A 20681-nucleotide genomic window follows, 5' to 3' on the forward strand; every position below is an offset into this window, starting at 1 on the left:
GTCTGTGTTTAGAAACCTTTCCTGGAGTGTGGAATCAACCCCCGAAGGCCACACCTTGATGGTTTTCATTGATGGCTTCACGCGGTTGATGAGGGGTGAATATTTGGGTCTGAGAAACAAAGAGAGGTGGTCTGACTGTCCCAGGTGGGGGAGGGGTGTCGCAACGTAAGCTCCGGCCATGTTTGTGTAGACATGGTCTAAGGTTTTGTTTCCTCTGGTGTGGCAGGAAACATGCTGGTGAAACTTGGGTAGCACTGACTTTAAGTTTGAGTGATTAAAGTCACCTGCAACAATAAACGCAGCTTCCGGGTGATCAGTCTGTTGTTTACTGATGGCTGCGTGAAGTTCTTTCATAGCAAGCTTGGCATCAGCATCGGGTGGAATATAGGCTGCTGTGATAATGGTGGAGGTGAACTCCCGGGGTAGATAAAACGGTCTACATTTAACCATGAGAAACTCCAGGTTAGCTGAACAATGACTCCCAACAATAGCAGAGTTTGTGCACCAAGCTTTGTTAATATAAATGCACAATCCGCCCCCTCTGCTCTTCCCGGAGCCATCTAATGTTCTATCCGCCCGGAGTGTGTGGCGTCCCGCTAGCTCGATAGCGGTGTCCGGTATTCCGCTGTTTAACCAGGTTTCCGTGAATATTAGGACGTTACAGTTCAAAAGTTTCTTACTGTGTGTGATGCTGAGTCGAATCTCCTCCATTTTGTTCACTAGCGACCGTACATTGGCAAGGAAAATGCTGGGTAAAGAGAGCCGATGAGGAGTAAGCGTTAGCTTAGCACGCGTTCCTCCACGTCTCCCCCGCCTTTGTTTACGATCACGCCGCCGTCTGCGTGCACTTCCGCCCGGCCGGGTAGAGTGCAGAGTCACCGGTGTCTTAGCGATCTCAGGAAGGAGTTGTAGATTGTCCATAAAACTGTCGGAAATTCGCAAACCAATATCCAAAAGCTCAGCGCGGGTGTACGATGTAAAGGCACAACTGTTCTGTGCGAACAGACCCGAGAAGAACAGGAAAAATACCGCAAAATTGCAGAATCTGGAGAGAACCAGAGCCTCGCGATCTACTCGCGCCGCCATCTTGGTCATTTAGAAGGACGTGGCGGGTTAAATCACCAAGTCATTCGTACCAACTCTGCGGTTATCTATATCCTCTATAGAAGACTGATATAGTGGGCTTTGAGCGTGGAGGGCATGCCGCCTTACAAATGCTCCCTGGAATCAGTCAAGCAGGATCCACACTTGCTACACCAGCTCTCAAGGACTTTCCACTTAGGAGCATAGAGACACCTACTAGAAGGGGCTCTTGCTTCAGGAAGTCTTGTCAGTAAGAGGCTGGCGCGCTCCGCTCAGCACCCAAACATGCAGATTCCACAGTTTGGGGTTGGGATCCTTAATAATCGGGATGGTCCAGGGGGGAGCTGTCAGCATCCCCACTAGGTCCGGGAACCAGGACTGAGTGGCCATTTCGAACAGTTTCCCTCTCTTCCCTGATTTTGCATAGCACCTGATGCAAAATCTTCACTGGCGTCAACGCATATATACTTGCATGTTTTCGGCCAGGGGTGGGCTAGGGCATCACTCCAGTGTGGGGCGACCCATTAGAGAAAAGAATTAGAGAAAAGAACAGCGGGCAGTGAGCGTTCTCTGTTGATGCAAACAGATCCACCTCCGCAGAGTGTGTAGTCTCCATTCTCCTAGGAATACTCCTTCTCTTGACAACATCTGCCCGGCAGTTCAAACTGCTGGGGATGTGGACAGTGATCTGCCCACAACAGAAGGTTCTTTTCACGCTTCAGTTGGAGATGTGAGTTGATACCTTCTTGATGATTTATGCATGCCACCATAATCTGATGTAATAGAGTGTAAAAACACTAGAGAGTTGAACTGCTCTAAATTCTAGACAGTTTATGTGCCATGCCCTCTCTGTGTGCTTCCAGACACCGAAAGCCAGGCCATCGCAAAGGGCTCCCCAGCCTGTGCTCGATGCATACGTCATGACCACTGTTCATACATGGTTGTACTTTTCCAAGGGGCCATTGCATCTATTTGTAGCTTACATGTGTGCATGAAAGAGGACACAGTTTTTTAGCCAGAGCTGAAGTGGCCACATATGAAGCAGGTAGGGCCAATATTCTGTCGCAGCTGCAGCTATCGGCCATCAGCGAGAGTATTCCTTGAAGCATTTCAAAGGGAGGGTTTTCCATAATTCGAACGTCGTGATTGAATTCAATATGACCTGCGAGCACTCAGGTACCCAAGCACCAAAGGTGCTTGATGATCATAAGCTTGGCTGTTCAATACATTCTGTGAATGAACAAGAACCAGCCAATCGTCAAGGTTGTTCAGAACACACACTCTGCTCAATCGAAGAGGGGAGACAACTGCGTTCATGCACCTTGTGAATGTGCGCGAGATGCCTTTGAACGCAAATCTCAGAAAGTGCCTGTGTCGGGGGGCAATCCGAACATGTAAAGATGCATCTTACAAAACAGTCCGGAAGGCGAACATGCCAGAGTTTTTGTTTCAGTGTGATCATTTTGAATGAGTGTTTTGATCAGAGGTGGACAAAGTACACAACTCCATTACTCAAGTAAAAGTAAAAGTACCACTGGTCAAATATTACTCCGTTACAAGTGAAAGTTGTAAAAAACTATTTTTACTTAAGTAAAAGTACAGAAGTACTTGTTTATAAAAGTACTTAAGTATCAAAAGTAAATTTCCTTTTTTATGTCAATGCATTATTTTATTATCGTTGCATTGTTGTATGAATGCACGCTATAGCCATCACGGTGGTTTAAGCCAGTCAGTGATGCTACATCCGACATGCTAGCATACGACTATCTTGAACTAATTTAAATACTTGTATAAAAGTTACAAAGCTGCTGTCACTTTAAGGCAGAATGCACAAATCCTATACACTGAAACACATCCGATATTCCCCCAACTGTTTACGTTCACTTATGACATAATCAACTTTGTTTACGTGAATACTTTCCAAAATGAAAATTTTGGTCTGTTTAAGTGCGAAAAAAACACAAAAGAAAGCTCTATTCAGTACTCGTGCTCTGGCATCTCAGAGGCACAAAAAAAACAGACTGAACTGAGCTCTTTCATCATCCATATGTCTATGCTTCTCTTTCTCCCTGACATTTACGTTTTTTAACATTTTATGAGACATTCATCAAGTGTATGCCAACGAAACTAATCTGTAATCTTTTCAGAAAACTGAAACTTACTTTCTAATATGGCCATGGGTGCACACACTGTGCCGAGGAACCGTTTGAAGGCAAAACTGACAAAAACGAGGCTTCTTGTATGCATTCTCTTGAAGGAGTAATTCTGAGCCACCTTATAATAGGAGCAGGCCGGCCTCTATTTTGCGTGCTTGAACGCCATTAGTCGTTGTAGAATAACAGTGTTATTCAATGAGGTTTCAGTATTTGTGTAAATGTGCTATACAAATAAACTTGCCTTTTACTTGCCTTTCCTATTTCTCTGTGAAAAGTGTTTCGAAGTGTCGAAGTGACTAAATCAAAATGTATTTTTGGTGGATTGATTACCATTTGTATAACCACAATTTTCCTACAAATACCATTGTTAAACTATGGTTAATGTAGCAAAATCATGGTTCATTTGTGGTTACCATGGTTTAGCTACAATAATGCTTTTGTTTGTAGTAACACCATGGTTAATTTTCGTAAGGGTAAAAAGTCAAGTCCATGCATGAACGTTCATCGAGGGGAAATAGCACCATCTAATGGACATTAAAAAAATATCTGTTTTCTATGAAAACAGACTACGGATATTTGGTGTCCCAGACAGAAATACATCTGCTGGCCATCCATTTAATCTCCACACACTGAGTATGAGGGAGTGACTGGCTCTCTCTTAAAGTTAAGTGTTTCGAAAGTGTATAAAACTGAGATATTCAATCACCTCAGCTGTGTATCTCGAGCCGTTCTGCAGCCTCATATCACACTCCACACCCCTCGTGTCAATGACCATAAATGAACACCTGCCTTCTACTTTGAATAATACAGTATATGCGGTAATACTCAATCTTGACCACACACGCACCGACACATACACATTGTTGCAGGGCTCGGAGGGTCGTTTGGTAAACGTCATAAGCCTGTGGCAGCACTGGAGTGAGCGGAAACCCCTCCCGAATCCCAACTCAACTCCTCCAACCCCAGTCAAAGAAAAGAGGAATACCGAGGAATCAGGAAACAAGGACAAATACCACAATACACCATTACAGTAAGTCAGTGAACTATTCTATCACATACGCAATTTTGTTCTCACGCAAATGGCGTTTGGTATGCCGCGAGTCTCGGTTATGCGCGTTTGTATTCAATTGTTGTGCTGTTTTTCCAAAGGAAAAGGCCAGGCAGCATTAGCAGGGCAGCGCTAGCAGCGGCTAACGTCCCACCAGCACAGGAAAGCCAGTGTACATGTAAAAGCCTTTAAAATAAAATGTCAGTAAATGTTATTTGTTGTGGTTATGGATGGGTGAGTTTGTGTTATACCTGAAATCAAAGAAAGAGTCGTCCGTCACTCTTCTTAAACTTTTGACAACAGCGGTACAACCAGGGACTGTGCAGATAGCAAGATAAACTGCGATTTATTCACCTTGACCAGCTCAACCAATCGTATATTATAAGTGTGTAATGATATTCTGTCAGATTGTGTCACACATGTGCATTGTGGAGGAATGCTTTGAAGGGCTCAGTGTGTTTGTGCATAAGGAAAATGGTCATCCCCTTGAACTGTGATGGGGACAAATCCTTTGAATTTCCTTTTATATAATGATCATGAACTCCTTTGAATTACCCTAACTAAACAATACCGTAGTGGCACCATGGTAAAGTTATGGCATCAGATGATACTGATGTATAGTAGTATAGTGCTGAATGATGGCATGAACGTTTGACAACCAGAAGATGTTGATCATTTTTTGTATTTAGTATTGTGTTGAATATGTATATCTATATATAAAATGAACTAAGTGCAAAAACTTTCATGCCCAACAATCATACTTTAAAGCCCAACACAAAGAAGTGTGCTTGTGCTGGCTTTATTTAAAACTAATTCCACTTGGTTTGATATTTTGTTATAATGCACAAAATATCCAGTATAATATGCAATTCATGCAGTTATGTATGACACAAACAAGTGCGTGAATATATTTTGTGGCCACTGTATGCCTAGAATTAAAGTAAATCACTCGCAGTCCTCGTAGTTATTCCCAGTCTGTTTTGGTTCATTTCTGCCATTGACGACTGGGAGTCTATGCTAATGTTTTGGATTTGAACAGCGTTTTGGATTTTAAGAAACGTGCTATTCATTTCCTGTGGGAGAACTGTCACAACCACTGGGCTGAGATGGCAGCAGTTATTAAAACGTGTGGTAATAAGCTTCCAGAATGCATTTTTAACCTGGATTACAATGCAAGAGCCCACACTGTATATGTCTTTGATGGGCATTATGTTATTGTTATCATAAAACGATGGCGGTCACCAGTAGCTGACTTTGTTTACATGTTGTTTTTGGTGTCCTGTTCTTCAGACGCTCAAATAAAAGACTCGCATTCCTCCGCTACTGTGTTCAGAAGTGCTATTCAAGCAGCTGTGCCCCCACAGAGCTGTTCTGTTGCACACAGCAAATCCTTGTTGAGCTAAACTCCCACTGATGTGCTTTAACCAGCCTAATTGTGTTATGGGTGAGAGGATTATACAGCACAGTGGTTATTTTACAGCTCTGTGATGTGTTTTCACCGATGGGTCTGGCTTTTGCTTTTGAGCATTCATTAAAATTATTAGGGCCTGAGCACCGATGGTGCGGGGACGCTCTTGGAATTGCTCTGTTTTTTGGTATTGATTTCATTACTGGTTTCACACTTGGTTCGATTTCTTTGTTGAACTCCCTCCTGCCTCTGCAGGTCTCGTTTCACATTGTGAGTAGGTCGGAGCAAGTATTAGATTAGATTAGATTAGATTAGATTCAACTTTATTGTCATTACACAAGTACAAGTACAAGGCAACGAAATGCAGTTTAGGTCTAACCAGAAGTGCAATAGCAGCAAGTGCAGGATATACAATGGATGCGTAAGTGCAGGACATGGATATGTGCTGAATATGTATAAATATGTATAAATAGAGAGACGTTATTACTATAAACAGAACTGAATTTACAGGTGAATATGTACAGTGAATAAATATACAGATGGCTATTACTATAAACAGAATTTACAGGTGAATATGTACTATGAATACAATATACAGATGGCTATTACTATAAACAGAATTTTACAGATAGAGGTATACAATAATATGTTAGGCTAATATGAGGAATAGCAGTGGATTAGGGTAGTGCAATAAATTATGGACAGAGCTATCCGGAAAAAAAAGTGTAAAGTGCAGTGGAAAGTGGTTGCATATTACATTTAGAAGTACAGTGCAAAAATGCAAATGTAAACATTGGTACTATAAATACAGTCAGCAGTGCAAATGAGCATAATCCAGTTAAGATATGGCAGTGTAAGATGCATATGTAAACAGTTGTTACTGTGATAAACAGTCGGTAGTGCAAATAACAAAGTGAAGGAAGATGTGAGGTAGGAGAGTTATCAGTTTATGAGGGAAGTGGATCAACGGGGGTTTGAGTTCAATAAAGAGACAGCTCTGGGGAAAAAACTGTTCTTTAGTCTGCTGGTCCTGGTCCGGTGGATCCTGAAACGCCTGCCGGAGGGCAGGAGAGAAAACAGTCTGTGGGCTGGGTGAGAGGAGTCCTTGAGGATGCTGCGAGCTCGATGCAGACAGCGTTTCCTCTGGATGTGTTCGATGGCAGGCAGTGGAGTCCCTGTGATGCGCTGGGCAGTTTTCACCACCCGCTGCAGTGCCTTGCGCTCCGCAACAGAGCAGCTCCCATACCACACTGCCACACAGTTGGTCAGGATGCTTTCTATTGCGCAGCGGTAGAAGTTCACCAGGATAGCCGAGGAGAGCTGATTCTTCCTCAGTGTCCTCAGGAAGAAGAGGCGCTGGTGAGCCTTCTTGACCAGGCTGGAGGTGTTGGTCGTCCACGACATGTCCGCCGAGATGTGGATCCCCAGGAACTTGAAACTGGAGACACGTTCAACAGCCATTCCATTGATGTGGATGGTGTCGTGTGTGCCTCTTGACTGTGTGCCTCTTGAAAATGTGTATGCACATTTTTAATGGTCAAACAATATAAATTTGATTGCCAATGACGATGTATTAGAGAGCAGGGATATAAAGATGTTATATATATATATATATATATATATATATATATATATATATATATATAATATAATATAATATAATATAATATAATATAATATAATATAATATAATATAATATAATATAATATAATATAATATAATATAATATAATATAATATAATATATATATATAATATAATATAATATAATATAATATAATATAATATTATATATATATAATATAATATAATATAATATAATATAATATAATATAATATAATATAATATAATATAATATAATATAATATAATATAATATAATATAATATAATATATATATATATATATATATATATATATATATATATATATTATATATAATAATATCACACTATTTATGTTTATTTTTATTATTTGTTTTAAAGATAGTAAATAGCACATGCTGCAATGAAATTCATATTTATTTTAAATAATATAGTAAATTAGAAATAAGTAATTAGTTAAAGAATCAATATGAAAAAAAAAAAAAAAAAAATCATTTTTGGGGTGAACTAATCCTTTAAACAATAAATCGTTTTATTCTGTAAAGGGTTAGTTCACCCAAAAATGAAAATTAGCCCATTATTTACTAAAAAAGTCCTCCTGGCTCTTCCAAGCTTTATAATGGCAGTGACTTGTGTTGTTTTTGAAGTCCATAAAAGTGCATCTATCCATCATATAACTGCTCCACACAGTTCAGGTTAATAAAGGCCTTCTGAAGCGAAGTGGCGCATTTGTGTAAGAAAATATCCATATTTAAAACTTTATAGACTAAAATAACTAGCTTCCGCCGGTCAGCGGTACGCAAGTAGGGCTATGGCGAAAGAGTAACCCTTGACCATTGAACTCTTGATGCATGCGTATTGACGAACACATAAGCGCAGAGAATAGAGCAAAACAAAACACCGGTCATGAATTAGAAGTCTAAAACGAGAATTTTTACCGAGAAATGGCGAGGATTTCGATATAAGAGAAGAGGGGCTTGAGTTTGTTGCCCAGCCCTATCTGCGAGATGCGTCAAAGCTTGCGATGCTCCTATACATCGCGTCAAGGGTTACTCTTTTAGCGCAAGTCGACATGCCAGCTGAAGCTAGTTATTTAAGTCTATAAAGTTTTAAATATGCATATCGCATGGGCACACAATATCTGAATGATTTTAGTAGGCTACTTCAACATTGTGAAAAGTGTACATTTTAGGTCGATGCATATAGCAGAGAATACACTGGGCACACAACTGTTACTTTTGTGACTTGCTTGACGTTAAAAAGAGTTATTAAACACAATAACTTGCGAAAAACAACTCCTTGCAGTCTCGCACTGTCTGCTGTCTGACACACACGAAAGGTGTGCACAAGCCATTCTTTTGTTCGTGTCTTGTGTAGGCATGTGCTGGTATCAAATTTTCATGTTGCGATTAATTGCTGAAGCTTTTATCACGGTATACGGTATTATCACGATATTGAAATAAGTTGCAAAAAAAGTGTTGTCATACTATAACGGGTTAAATCACTTTCTTATAACAAAAGCACCAAACATTTAAATACAATAAAGCAATACACAAAAATGTATAAAGTAAACAAATATTTAAAACAGATTAAAGTGCAAAAGAATTATAAAGAACAATAGGTATGCTGAAATTTATGTACATTTAACTAAGATTAATACATGCTTTAGATGTATTTTTCATTGTCAGTTTGTTAATGAAGGAACTAATGTTAAATACTGGAGCCTTGTAAAGTGTGTGATTGAACAACAGTCAGAACATATTCAAACAATATCTAGGGCATGTAATATAGTCCAGATTAAAATATAAAATGCAAGTTTGAAAATGAATAGCCTTAAAGCTACACTATGTAACTTTTCCGTCCACTAGAGGTCGCCTGTTCAAAACAAAGGCGTAGTTTGATGACGCCACGTTTGAGCGCAGAATCTTGGGACATGTGGTCTTCACCTCACAGCCGGTGGGAAAGAGTCAGGATAGGACTCGGGCAGAAATCATGTTCATGGATGCGATTATTAACATTACTGTAGTCTGAAGCAGAGCAGGAGCGAGTGTTGTGGAGCTGAGCAAGGCCGCAGGAGCGATTGAAGAGCGGGACTGTTATTATGGCATAGTCGCTGGCGGGACTTTTATTATGACACGGTTGCCGGCGGCACTTCCTCTTCTCCAGTGCTGAGTGTGCGGTAACGCAGCTCTGTTTATCGTATTAGATATATCTGAGTGTGTTGAAAAGGAAGTTATGACGTTCGCTCGGCGGCTGCTATGACACTTGTTCACACTGCAGTGAGAGTAAAGCGTTTCACTGAATAAAACCGGAGACCGAGGGTGACGCAGATATGACGCAATCGACAGGCGACTCCCTCACACGCATAGCTCACACGTCCCGGCTCCTTGGTTAAAATAGCAATTTTCTCACGATTTACAAATAGTTGAAAACATTTGGGATATTCTAAGTACTCAACTGAACAAAATATATAACACTGGCCTAGTGGTTTCTGGATGTTTTACTGCAAAAATCCTACATAGTTCACCTTTAAGTCTTTAAGTATTATGTATTAGGTTATGTGATTACTGGAGAAACGGCTGCATTTCTGCTGTTCCGTCAGCGCCCTCTGCTGTCGAAGAATGAATGTGCACTTCAGCGGGTCTCCTCATTCCGCCATGTGCTCGGCTCATGCACGGTCTATTTACATCAGTGCGCATTCCTCTTTGACATGTTTTTCATTTTAAACGGTTGATGGGTAAAGTATTCTTAAAATTCATTCTAAAAATCTGAATAATTCGTAATAAATAATTATTCACGGTATTTTGAAGTGCCCACGATAACAATATTGTGCATGTTCATTATTGCGGTATATCATATTACCGTTTACCGGCACATGTCTAGTCTTGTGCTGCCTTCACGTGCTATCGGAAATTTCCTAATTCCCACTTTAGAAGTCGTGATTACGAGCTTGTTGCATTCAAGTGCTTTGTTGTCGGAGTGAACAGGAATCATGGTGGACACCAGGTTATTCTTGCCTATTTATTGGGAAAATCTTATTAAAACCATCATCATTTGTAGTCTCCATGCACCGACAACCATAAACATTCCACATAGTCCGCTTTCTGCTGATTCTGTAATTTCAGTCAAATGCAGGCTATTTTCGCTGTGTACTAAACATACAATACACTTCATATGATTACTCACATGTAAATATGTACTACGTTAATGTCAAGACAAGACGACCAAGCTGTTTTGGACCTGCCACAGCAGTCCAGTTCTCCCCGCCACCATGTTTAAAGCTTATGACACGCCCATCTCGGGAATTGGGGTATCAAAATTATTTCCGAACTTCCCAGTGGTAAACAGTCTAAACACGACATCAGAGGGCGTTCATGTGCAATGTGAAATGTTTACCTAGGAAACTCGTATTTACGATAATTCCGATAGCACGTGAAGGCAGCATTGTTACACACTCGTACTGTCAAATACACAGATAGGTCAAAAAGGCTGTCTTGATGAGTATTCAAGTAAAACACAGTCGGTTATGCTTTAGGTGAACGATATCAGTTGGGGAAAGAAACCGAATGCGTGTCAATAGGATCCATGCATTAGGTCTTAAAGTGACAGCCTGCTAATATGGTACAGGGCTCGACATTAACGCTTGTCCGCTTGCCCGGGACAAGTGGATTTTTTGAAGGGGCAAGTGAAAAATTATTTTACTTGCCTGACGGACAAGTATCCTGGTTAAAATGTCGAAAAAAAAAAATAACTAGGGAATCACCAAAGTGCAATAATGATTCTGCATTCAGTTAGTGTAAGTGGAGATCGATAGTGGATAATAATATAAAACGAACTGGCGTTAACAATGTTGTGCTGTTGAGGCTCACGCAGCCTCTCGAGGAGAAAATCGAAAAACAAATGAGTTTTGTTTGCTCATGCAAAGAAACTCAGTTAGCATACACGGTTAAAATTGTGTAGTTTTTATATTTATAACATATGATACAGTTAAGCAACATCACACAAACAAGAGTGTTGTTTTCCTGAATACCATCACGATTGAAAATTACGTTTTGAATGAATCTGTTGAATCAAAGATTCAATGACCTATTCATCTTGAATAAATCAGCCGTTTGAACGAATCGACCAGAGCATGTGAGCGAAGCGAGCGGTGTGACACTCAGCTCAATATTCCGCTCTATGCCAGCGCGCTCTACTCAATCGCTCACGGCCCAAGCGAACGCTCCGCTCATGAACCGCTCAGCTCACCACTAAAAGAAATCCCGCTCAGCTCACCAGTAAAAGAAATCCCGCTCCGACATGAAATGTATCTGTAGTAGGTTTAGGCCGGCTACACACTGGCTGCGCGCCGTGAGTCTGGCGTTTCTGTTGCGTGTCAGCTGGGTGGCGTTTTTCAACGCCGGCAGTATTGACGGCAAAATAGGCTATTTTCGTTCTGTATTGACAGGTGCAATATTTGAAAATCGATCATTATTATAATTTTTTTTTTAAATTACAATTATTTCTGTATGTATTTTCTGTATTGACAGGTGCAATATTTGAAAATCGATAATTATTATTTATTTTTTTAAATTATAATTATTTCTGTATTTATTTTCTGTATTGGCAGGTGCAATATTTAAAAATCGATAATTATTATTTATTTTTTTAAATTATAATTATTTCTGTATTTATTTTCTGTATTGGCAGGTGCAATATTTAAAAATCGATAATTATTATTTTTATATATATATATATATATATATATATATATATATATATATATATATATATATATATATATATATATATATATATATATATATATATATATATATATATATATATATATATATATATATTATATAATATATAATATATATATATTAGGGCTGTAACGATTTGACCAAAAATAAAAACCTCGATTAATTGAACATCTGACCTCGATTACGATTAATGAAACGATTATTTTGCTTTTTTTTTAGTAAGTTCCTGATAAGGTTTGTACTGTAAATATTTTCTACTATTAAAAGGTGGCTTTTTTTTTTCCTAATGAAAAAGTGCATTTCTTTGTGATTTTAAAATACTTGAAGGAAACGGTTCACTTTCAGCAGTTATTGTCTATAGGGCAGATTTCTGTTTGTTGTACATCAGATACAGATCTATTAACACTGTAGGCCTACATTACATTTATCTGAATGCATCAATGAGAGAGTGATGGTGTGTGTGTGAATTACTCATACCGTCTCTATTCATTATTAAGCTGTGGTGTGTACTTACGTCAAAGGTATTAAAATGTATGCCTATAACGGTTGAGTTTCTAAGCTACTTTAGTGACTTTACTTTAGTCACAGGACATCGTTTACACTGCATTTCTGCTGCTCCTCTGCGCGCGATCTTCACGTGACGCAGGTGAAAGATCTGCCTTCAGGGCGCGCGTGTTGTCAGAGACATGGCTCGGCTCTCTGTGTCCCAGAAAGAAGCTGAGCACTGAACGGATACGTATTGTTGTTTTTGAATAGTGCAAAATCGCTTTAAATGTTGAAACTGGCAAGCCTTAAACGCATACTTGACAAACTTTATGAGCACGAAAGTGAAAGCGGCTTCGGGGCTTGCGCGCGCCGTCTGTGTGTGTGTGTCGGTGGCAGCGCGTATAGGCTATAAGAACAGCAATTAACTGACCTGTATAAACTGTGTAAAACATGCAGCTACTAGCTTGATGTGACTGACGGGGCGGAGTCACGTGAAAACCGAAATAACCGACATGGGAAAAATACGTCGGTTAGAGGTCCTGAATGTCGGTTTCGGTTATTTTTCGATTAATCGTACAGCCCTAATATATATATATATATATATAATTTTTTTTTTTAATTACAATTATTACAATTACCTAGAGACTTTCAAACATCAAAATGTCATTTATTAATATGTATTCGTGTCAAAATGACATATAAACATCTTTTCCTATTCTATTTTTCCTGGAAATGCTTCCAACACGCTTGTCGTGTGAAAACGCAGGCAGTGCAAGCTCTAACCTGTTAACATGGGAGCCGAAATAAAAACGGACACGCCACGCAGCCAGTGTGTATAGCCGGCGTCATGCTTTCTGTTTGTAATGAATTTCTTGAATATATGTATCAAATACAGTAGTATGATTATAAATAGGCAAGCAGTTATTTTGGTGTGACAGTCTGTACTTTTTATTAATTTAAATGCATTAAATTAACTTTATCAATTAAAAAAATAGGTCTATCCCTAGTGCAATAGTAGGCCTACCCAATTAATAAGGTCTGTTTTTTTAAATTAATAATTTAAGTCTTAACTTCAACAAAAATGTTTTAGGCTAATTCATATTGTGTGTTGGCTATAGGTTATTTTTAGTTTCACTAATATGATGATTGCATAACGAATTAACAATTCGTTACACCACCCATCAGCATGTTTTAATATTTTTTTTCCTCATCTTAATTAGATCGTGGCTAGTTTTACCCTTTCCCTAGTTTTAATAAAATGAAAGAACGAATTAGTTCAACGTGGCCACAATTTACTTAACCAAGGAGAACGAATTAAGAAGTTGTGGGAACAAATTTAATTCGTGGCTACGATTTAGAAAAGAGAAAACAAATTCTTAATTCATGGGAGGGAAATTTTAAATAGATTTTACACACTTAAAGCAATATCTTATCGCATATCGAATATCGCATTATTTAACAAGGATATCGCATTTCGCATTTTTCTTCAATATCGCACAGCCCTAGTTTTAAATATGGAAATGTTTCGCTTCGCTTCAGAAGGCTTTTATTAACCCGAGCTGTGTGGAGCAGTTATATGATGGATAGATGCACTTTTATGGACTTCCAAAATAACCCAACAAGCCATTATAAAGCTTGGAAGAGCTAGCACAGTTTTAATATAACTGAAAGAAGAATGTCATACACACCTAGGATGGCTTGAGGGTGAGTAAATAATTGGGCTGATTGTCATTTTTGGGTGAACTAACCCTTTAAGGAGCAACTTCTTGATTCTGTACTACTATAGTATTTTATAAAGAAATTATAAAAAGCATGGATAAAAAGGAAGTAAATCTGGCCTTTGTGCACTGGCAATCATATTTTCTCATAAAGACCAGGTACACACACAGTGAATATGGCATGAATATGACAGCAACCAACTGGATATAGTGCAAGATTTGAAAGTGTGTTGCTCATGCTTGTCTGGTGACAGCAGAAATCTCCTGTCCGAATCCAGTTCGCATGGATGAATATGAGAAAGTATTATAGTGGTGGCCTTTGTTTTACTAATAATCAGAGATGGAAACTTGAGTCTGCGACTTGGACTCGAGTCGCACTTAAGTGGCAAAAAAGTCTTGGACTCGCGAAAAACTGACCCGAGACTTGACTTGGACTTGAAGACTGAGACGACTTGAAGTCTTTTGGCGAATTCATCACCCATTAGAAAACTGCTGTTAAATAAATTAGTAACAAATAGTAACAATAAAGTCCAGTCTTACCTTACGAAACTTTGTCATTTAATTTGAAAAGCAATCAATTGATCCGAAGGGAAGCTGCGGTGTTCACTTGCGGTCCATTTTCAAGAAGTACACATTTCCATGTCCTTTTCATGTTTTTCCCCAAAGTAGGCTATTTGCTAACATATGCAATTATAATCCAGATTTACCAAGTTAATTTGCATCTGGATTGCACAAACACTTTCATACGCAATTTATGACCCTGTCCGACTCATTTCCACAAACGAGAAACGCAGATGGAAATGTTGTTCTTTGTGTTGTTTACTGTAACACTTGTCTATACACAGTTTTTATTACTGCCGGCGCTCACTGGAAGACTACATTATCCAGCATTGCTTGAGAACTACAGCAAACTACGGCAACTTAATTGCTCAAAATACACAGCACTTTTTTCCCCCTTGACTTTGAATTGGACCTCAAAGACTTGAGACTTGACTTGGACCGCAGGGACTTGGGAACAAGAATGCTGTAATACTTTTTCATGTACCATTTGCTTTCTTTATTTAACATTTCTTTTTATTGAACAGGACTGTTAAACAAAAACAGTAAACAAATAGTAAAGCCAAAAAAACAAAAAAAAAAACCAAATCACTGAGTGATTTATATTGGTCGACCACTAGTTCAGACCAAAATGAAACCGGTATCTTTTCTAACTGTATGTTTTAGATCTTATTAGGAACTATTCATCCATGCATGTTTAATTATTTTTTTTTTGACCTCATAATCTTTAATCAAAATGTCATAACTGGACCTTCCAGTAAAACCGTCAGACTTCTCTCTGGTCCAATCATTTAGTCCATAAACCCTGCACAAAAAGGAGAAAAAGATTATGGTGGAGGAACTGGTTGCAGAGACACTGGGAGCAATGATTGTGTTCTGCAAAGAGAGTTGGAGGTAAATAAATAATTTTGCACCATGCTGCTGGTCATGCAAATGTTTGTGTTTTGTTTCTGTTTGATAGAATTGCAAATATATCTATTAAAATACTGATATTCTGGTCTATAATTCCTCCCCGAACCTCCAGCTGCCCTGAATCTGTATCCTGTATCCCTGTATCACGCTCTCATTGGCTGTAGGTCATCGTCTATGTCATTTTCAGTCAGAACACATTTCACACAGCAGGAATTTGAATCGCCGACAGGTCCAGATATTTAGCATGCCATACCTCTCAGATTGAGTCTTTGATAATTCACACTGTGTGATTGTCACTCACGTGCACGTGCACGAGCACTGATTTGCCTTTGATTTCGGGCATTTGTCAGCGATTTCGCAAAACCTGTCGGCGAGTCACAATCAGGGCTAAAATCGTGCAGTCTGAACCCGGCATTAGCCTGATAGCACTGAAAGCGTACGATCCCACCCTCCCTGAAAATCGCGGTCCAAAGCCACGCCTCCTGAAAGCATGAATGCGCACATCCCAGAACACCAGAGAAAACGTATGCAATACATTATGTCATTCACCGATGAGAGAACTTTATAGTTCAGTTAGGGTGCTTTCACACTAGCAGTTTTGGTGCGCACCCGGGATCGATTGACGTCAGAGTTCGGTTCGTTTGGATGATGTGAACTAGGGCTGTGCAATTAATCGAATTTCGATTTCGATTTCGATTTTGCCTCCCAACGATCACCAAAATAGTAAAATCGAGAAAAAACGATTATTTTGTCTTGCGTTTTGAATGAAACGCGCACGCGCTCATCCGCCCCTCCCGAACCCACAAATCTCTCTCAGGTCGTGAGTCTCGTGTGCATATCATCCGCTGGAATTTAAAAACTCTGCGCGAGTAAAGATGGCAGAAGGAGGGCAGTTACAGCAGCGTTTGGTGAGCAAAAAAGGCAAAACCAACTCCGTTGTCTGGGAACAGTTTGGCTTCGAGGAATCAGACGACGAGCAGAAACATGCTAAGATTTGCTACATGGTAGTGTCTGCAACACAAGGGAACACCACGAATTTGTTTAACCACTTGAAAATTAAACAGAGTGACCTATGACAATCTAATAAAGAAACAAAAACTGACGAGAGCAGGGGTGCCGTGTAAACGTCCTTTTTTCCTTCATATTTTTCAAATAATTCTCTCTTTGTAAACTTTGTTCAATGCATGCGAGATTGCGAGTGCTGCCATATTTTCGAATATGACCAGTCGTTTTCACCGTCATCACCCGGGTTTAGTGCTTTAGGGTTTAGGTTTAGAATGAGAAGCCACGCGCGGTGTGAGAAAATGTGTCTCTGTGCGCTCATCCGAGAGCGCGCACACGTCTCTCAGCGTGCAAATATTGAGTTCTCTTTCAAGTCTTGCTCTTAAACGGACAAACGCACACAAAACGTATGTCAACATGTCCATCTTGATGAGTATCTTAGCAGACATAGTCTGTATATGCCTTAAGTGAACTTTATACAGTCGATAAAGAAGACGCGAGGTCTTAAAGGGGCAGTAGCTTTTACTGCTGTCTATTTAATGTCAAACAACAAAAGACAAGGACATCATTCACTGCACTTGATTGAATAGCTTTTGTAAGTTTAATAGGATTAATCTTTAATTTATGCACTCAAATATGCAATGTTATTTTACATTTGATACATTTCTGTACCTGAAAACTAATGTTAGACGTACATGAAAAGCATAGCCGAACCATATTGTTGATCTTATTTATTTGTGGTTATCATTTTTACGTGAATACTTTTATACTTTGATTCGAATATATGTTATATTATTTATTTTAATAGTTCAAAAAGTACAACAAATGTTACAATTTCAATTGAATTGTTGAAAGGTGTATTTTTAATAAATACAACACATTCCCAAAGTCATGTGAAATAATCGTGTTACATAATCGTGATTTCAATATTGACCAAAATAATCGTGATTATGATTTTTTCCATAATCGAGCAGCCCTAATGTGAACACGGTCTTCCGAACTCGGGTGCGCACCCGCGAACCGTACCAGAGTCCGCTTAAAAAGGGTGGTCTGGGGTATGGTTCATGTGGACTCCGGTACGGTTCGCTGCTGATGTGAACGCAATCGCACTAAATCGCGGAAGTGAACCGCTATTAATGACGTATGATTTGATAAAAATGTGTGTTTGTGTGTGTTTCACTCATTTTCCTGACGAGCGTGACTGACATACTGCAAGCAGAGAGCTGTAAACCTAATTTCTGCTCGTCTTCAGCATTCTTTAGAGCATTGCAGTACATTTGCGGCAAATGGACGCAAGTGCCATTACGTACTGAAGCTTTAGAAAAAAAACTAAAATATAAAAGTGAGGTGAGCAACGCTATGCATTTTGCCGCCTTCACGCTCGCTGTCGTTACAAAGCAACCGGGTAAACAGCTGCTGCTTTGATGACGCAAACGCACCCCGGTTCGGATCCAAATAATATAATATGAACACAGTCCAGCGGGGGCAGGGGGTGGGGGGAGCAATCGAACTCGGGTTCGGTCCAGGCAATCGAACCAAGTGTGAAAGCACCCTGAAAGCACCCTAAAAAGGGTGGTCTGGGGTATGGTTCATGTGGACTCCGGTACGGTTCGCTGCTGATGTGAACGCAATCGTACTAAATCGCGGAAGTGAACCGCTATTAATGACGTATTATTTGATAAAAATGTGTGTTTGTGTGTGTTTCACTCATTTTCCTGACGAGCATGACTGACATACTGCAAGCAGAGAGCTGTAAATCTCATTTCTGCTCGTCTTCAGCGTTTTTTAGAGCATTTGCAGTACATTTGCGGCATATAAACGCAAGTGCCATTACGTACTGATCTTTAGAAACAAAACCAACAGTTAAAAAACTAAAATATAAAAGTGAGGTGAGCCACACTATGCATTTCGCCGCCTTCACGCTCGCTGTCGTTACTAAGCAACCGGGTAAACAGCTGCTGCTTTGATGACGCAAACGAACCCCGGTTCGGAACCAAATAATATAATATGAACACAGTCCAGAGGGGGCAGGGGGTGGGGGGAGCAATCGAACTCTGGTTCGGTCCAGGCAATCGAACCAAGTGTGAAAGCACCCTAAGTAACAGTACAACATACCAAACTTAATTGCCAGGGGTTCCATGATGAGAGCTTTGCTCTGATGATGTCTCTATGGAGACAAGCACCTTGTCCGACTTGAGTGTACAGGCGGACACAGGCTGGCGGGGTCGTGCTAGGGGGCAGCTACCCCGAAGGGTCACATGTAGGGGCTGCAGAGGACAGGGCGGCTGCAGTCGGAGTACCGTAGAAGGAGCATTAGGACTCACACTGGAGAATGCACGTTGTGTTCAAAATCGGACCGAACACAAGGATTGAACAAACATTTTATGGTCCTACGCCTTCCACAGACGATATAAATTTATAAAAATACATTTAGACCTCTTAACAGAGTGATTGCTATCAGGAAATGAGGAGACTTTTCTGCAGAGAATCACCTACTGTTAATAGTAAATACCTCAAATAAAAGTGTTACCAGTCATTTTCAAAGGAAACCACGTTTCACAGGAAACCACATTAACATCAGCTTATTCAGTAACATCTATTTGTCTGTCCGCTTTGATCTCTTCTTGTGGCTTACTGACACAACTTACCCACCTCTGTAGTCTGCTGGTTGACTAACAAACCATTTGCTGTGAACTTTGATAGTTAAGCAGAATAAAAATATCCCACGCAAGTTTAACTTCCTCGCGTTTTATGATGGCAATAATGTCATTTTTAAAGTTTATTGCCAGAACACTACCTTTTAACCCTCACAAACAAAGATTTCTCATGATAAAGAGTATGCCTCATTTAACAACACAATTGTCTTTATCATTTTTTTAGCGGCAAACATCCTCAAAAAAAAAAACCTGCCTTCCTGTAAGCTTCTTAATGAATCGGTGGTTCTATAAGCTAAATGTGACCCAGTGTTATTCCCTTTGGTGGAAGAAGGGGAGCAGAAGGCATGTACTCTTAGATAAGGAGGTTATTAAGGGCTTTGCAAAGAATTAAACTACAGTACTAATCTAAGTAATTAAACAACCTTCTGCTTTAGTCCCGACTGTAAACCAGTCCAACACAGTCCCCAGTTTTGATATTAGAAGCATTTTAATGTAACTGTAGCAGACAGTACAGAACTGTACATTAGTATGTCTGTGTCATTTTAATTGTGGCATGTTGTCACACTTGGCCTCAAGGCACAAATACCTGAAGTTGTTCTCATACCTTTTTTTTTTTTTAGTTGCTAAGAAAGGAACTGGAGGTGTAAAATGTGGTGTTGTGTTTCTGTCCGTACTTTCAGTTCAACAGTCTTTTAGTACTTTTAGTAGATCTGGGTGTTTTCTTGACAGGCTTGAGTTTATAACTCATGTGGGTTTGAGACGGTCGTCATACAGGAAGTCTGTTTTTGCTTGATTTGCACTTGATAAACTACACTCTCTTTCAATTAACCTGTATTAGGAAACGTCCGGACTGAACGTTCACTGGTTTAAGCCATATTCCTCGGTTTCTCTTGCACGCACTGGTTGGGTGAGGTTATTTCGCGAAATGTAGACGTGCTGATAACAATGTAAGAATGCTTTGTGATGCTTTTGTTATGTGGTTATTTAAGACTAGCTAGGGCTTTGAGGTGTACACAGATCATGTTTTTGGTGTGATGCTTGGATGAACGTGTTATGAATGTGACCTGTCAGTCATCCAGGTCTTCTGCATTTTTTTTCCCCAGACAAATCTGTTTTTCTCACTGGATAACTACTTATTGTATGGTAAAAAGTAGTCTGTGGTTTTCTACTGGGAGGCAATGGAAGGACTTACTGTGGACTATTAGGTAAAATAGAAATTTCTTTAAAAAAACTGGTTTATATGTTCAACAGAAGCAACCTCTTACATCATCTTGTGTTTATTTGGTTGCCTCTATAGAGAGTAA

The 20681-nt window shown here is 39.5% G+C and overlaps 1 protein-coding gene across 1 annotated transcript in view; it reads left to right on the forward strand.

Annotated features, from left to right (window-relative positions):
* The first annotated feature begins 4182 nt into the window (after positions 1 to 4182).
* Positions 4183 to 20681, forward strand: part of fer (fer (fps/fes related) tyrosine kinase) — a 72422-nt gene continuing 55923 nt past the window's right edge. Inside the window, exon 1 of the mRNA XM_079815518.1 lies at positions 4183 to 4269. The gene's annotated coding sequence lies outside the window, so the exon portion shown is untranslated. The remainder of the gene's footprint in view (positions 4270 to 20681) is intronic.

This window comes from Gobio gobio (genome assembly GCF_949357685.1).
Source record: "Gobio gobio genome assembly, chromosome: 4".
NCBI classification, from domain to species: domain Eukaryota; kingdom Metazoa; phylum Chordata; class Actinopteri; order Cypriniformes; family Gobionidae; genus Gobio; species Gobio gobio.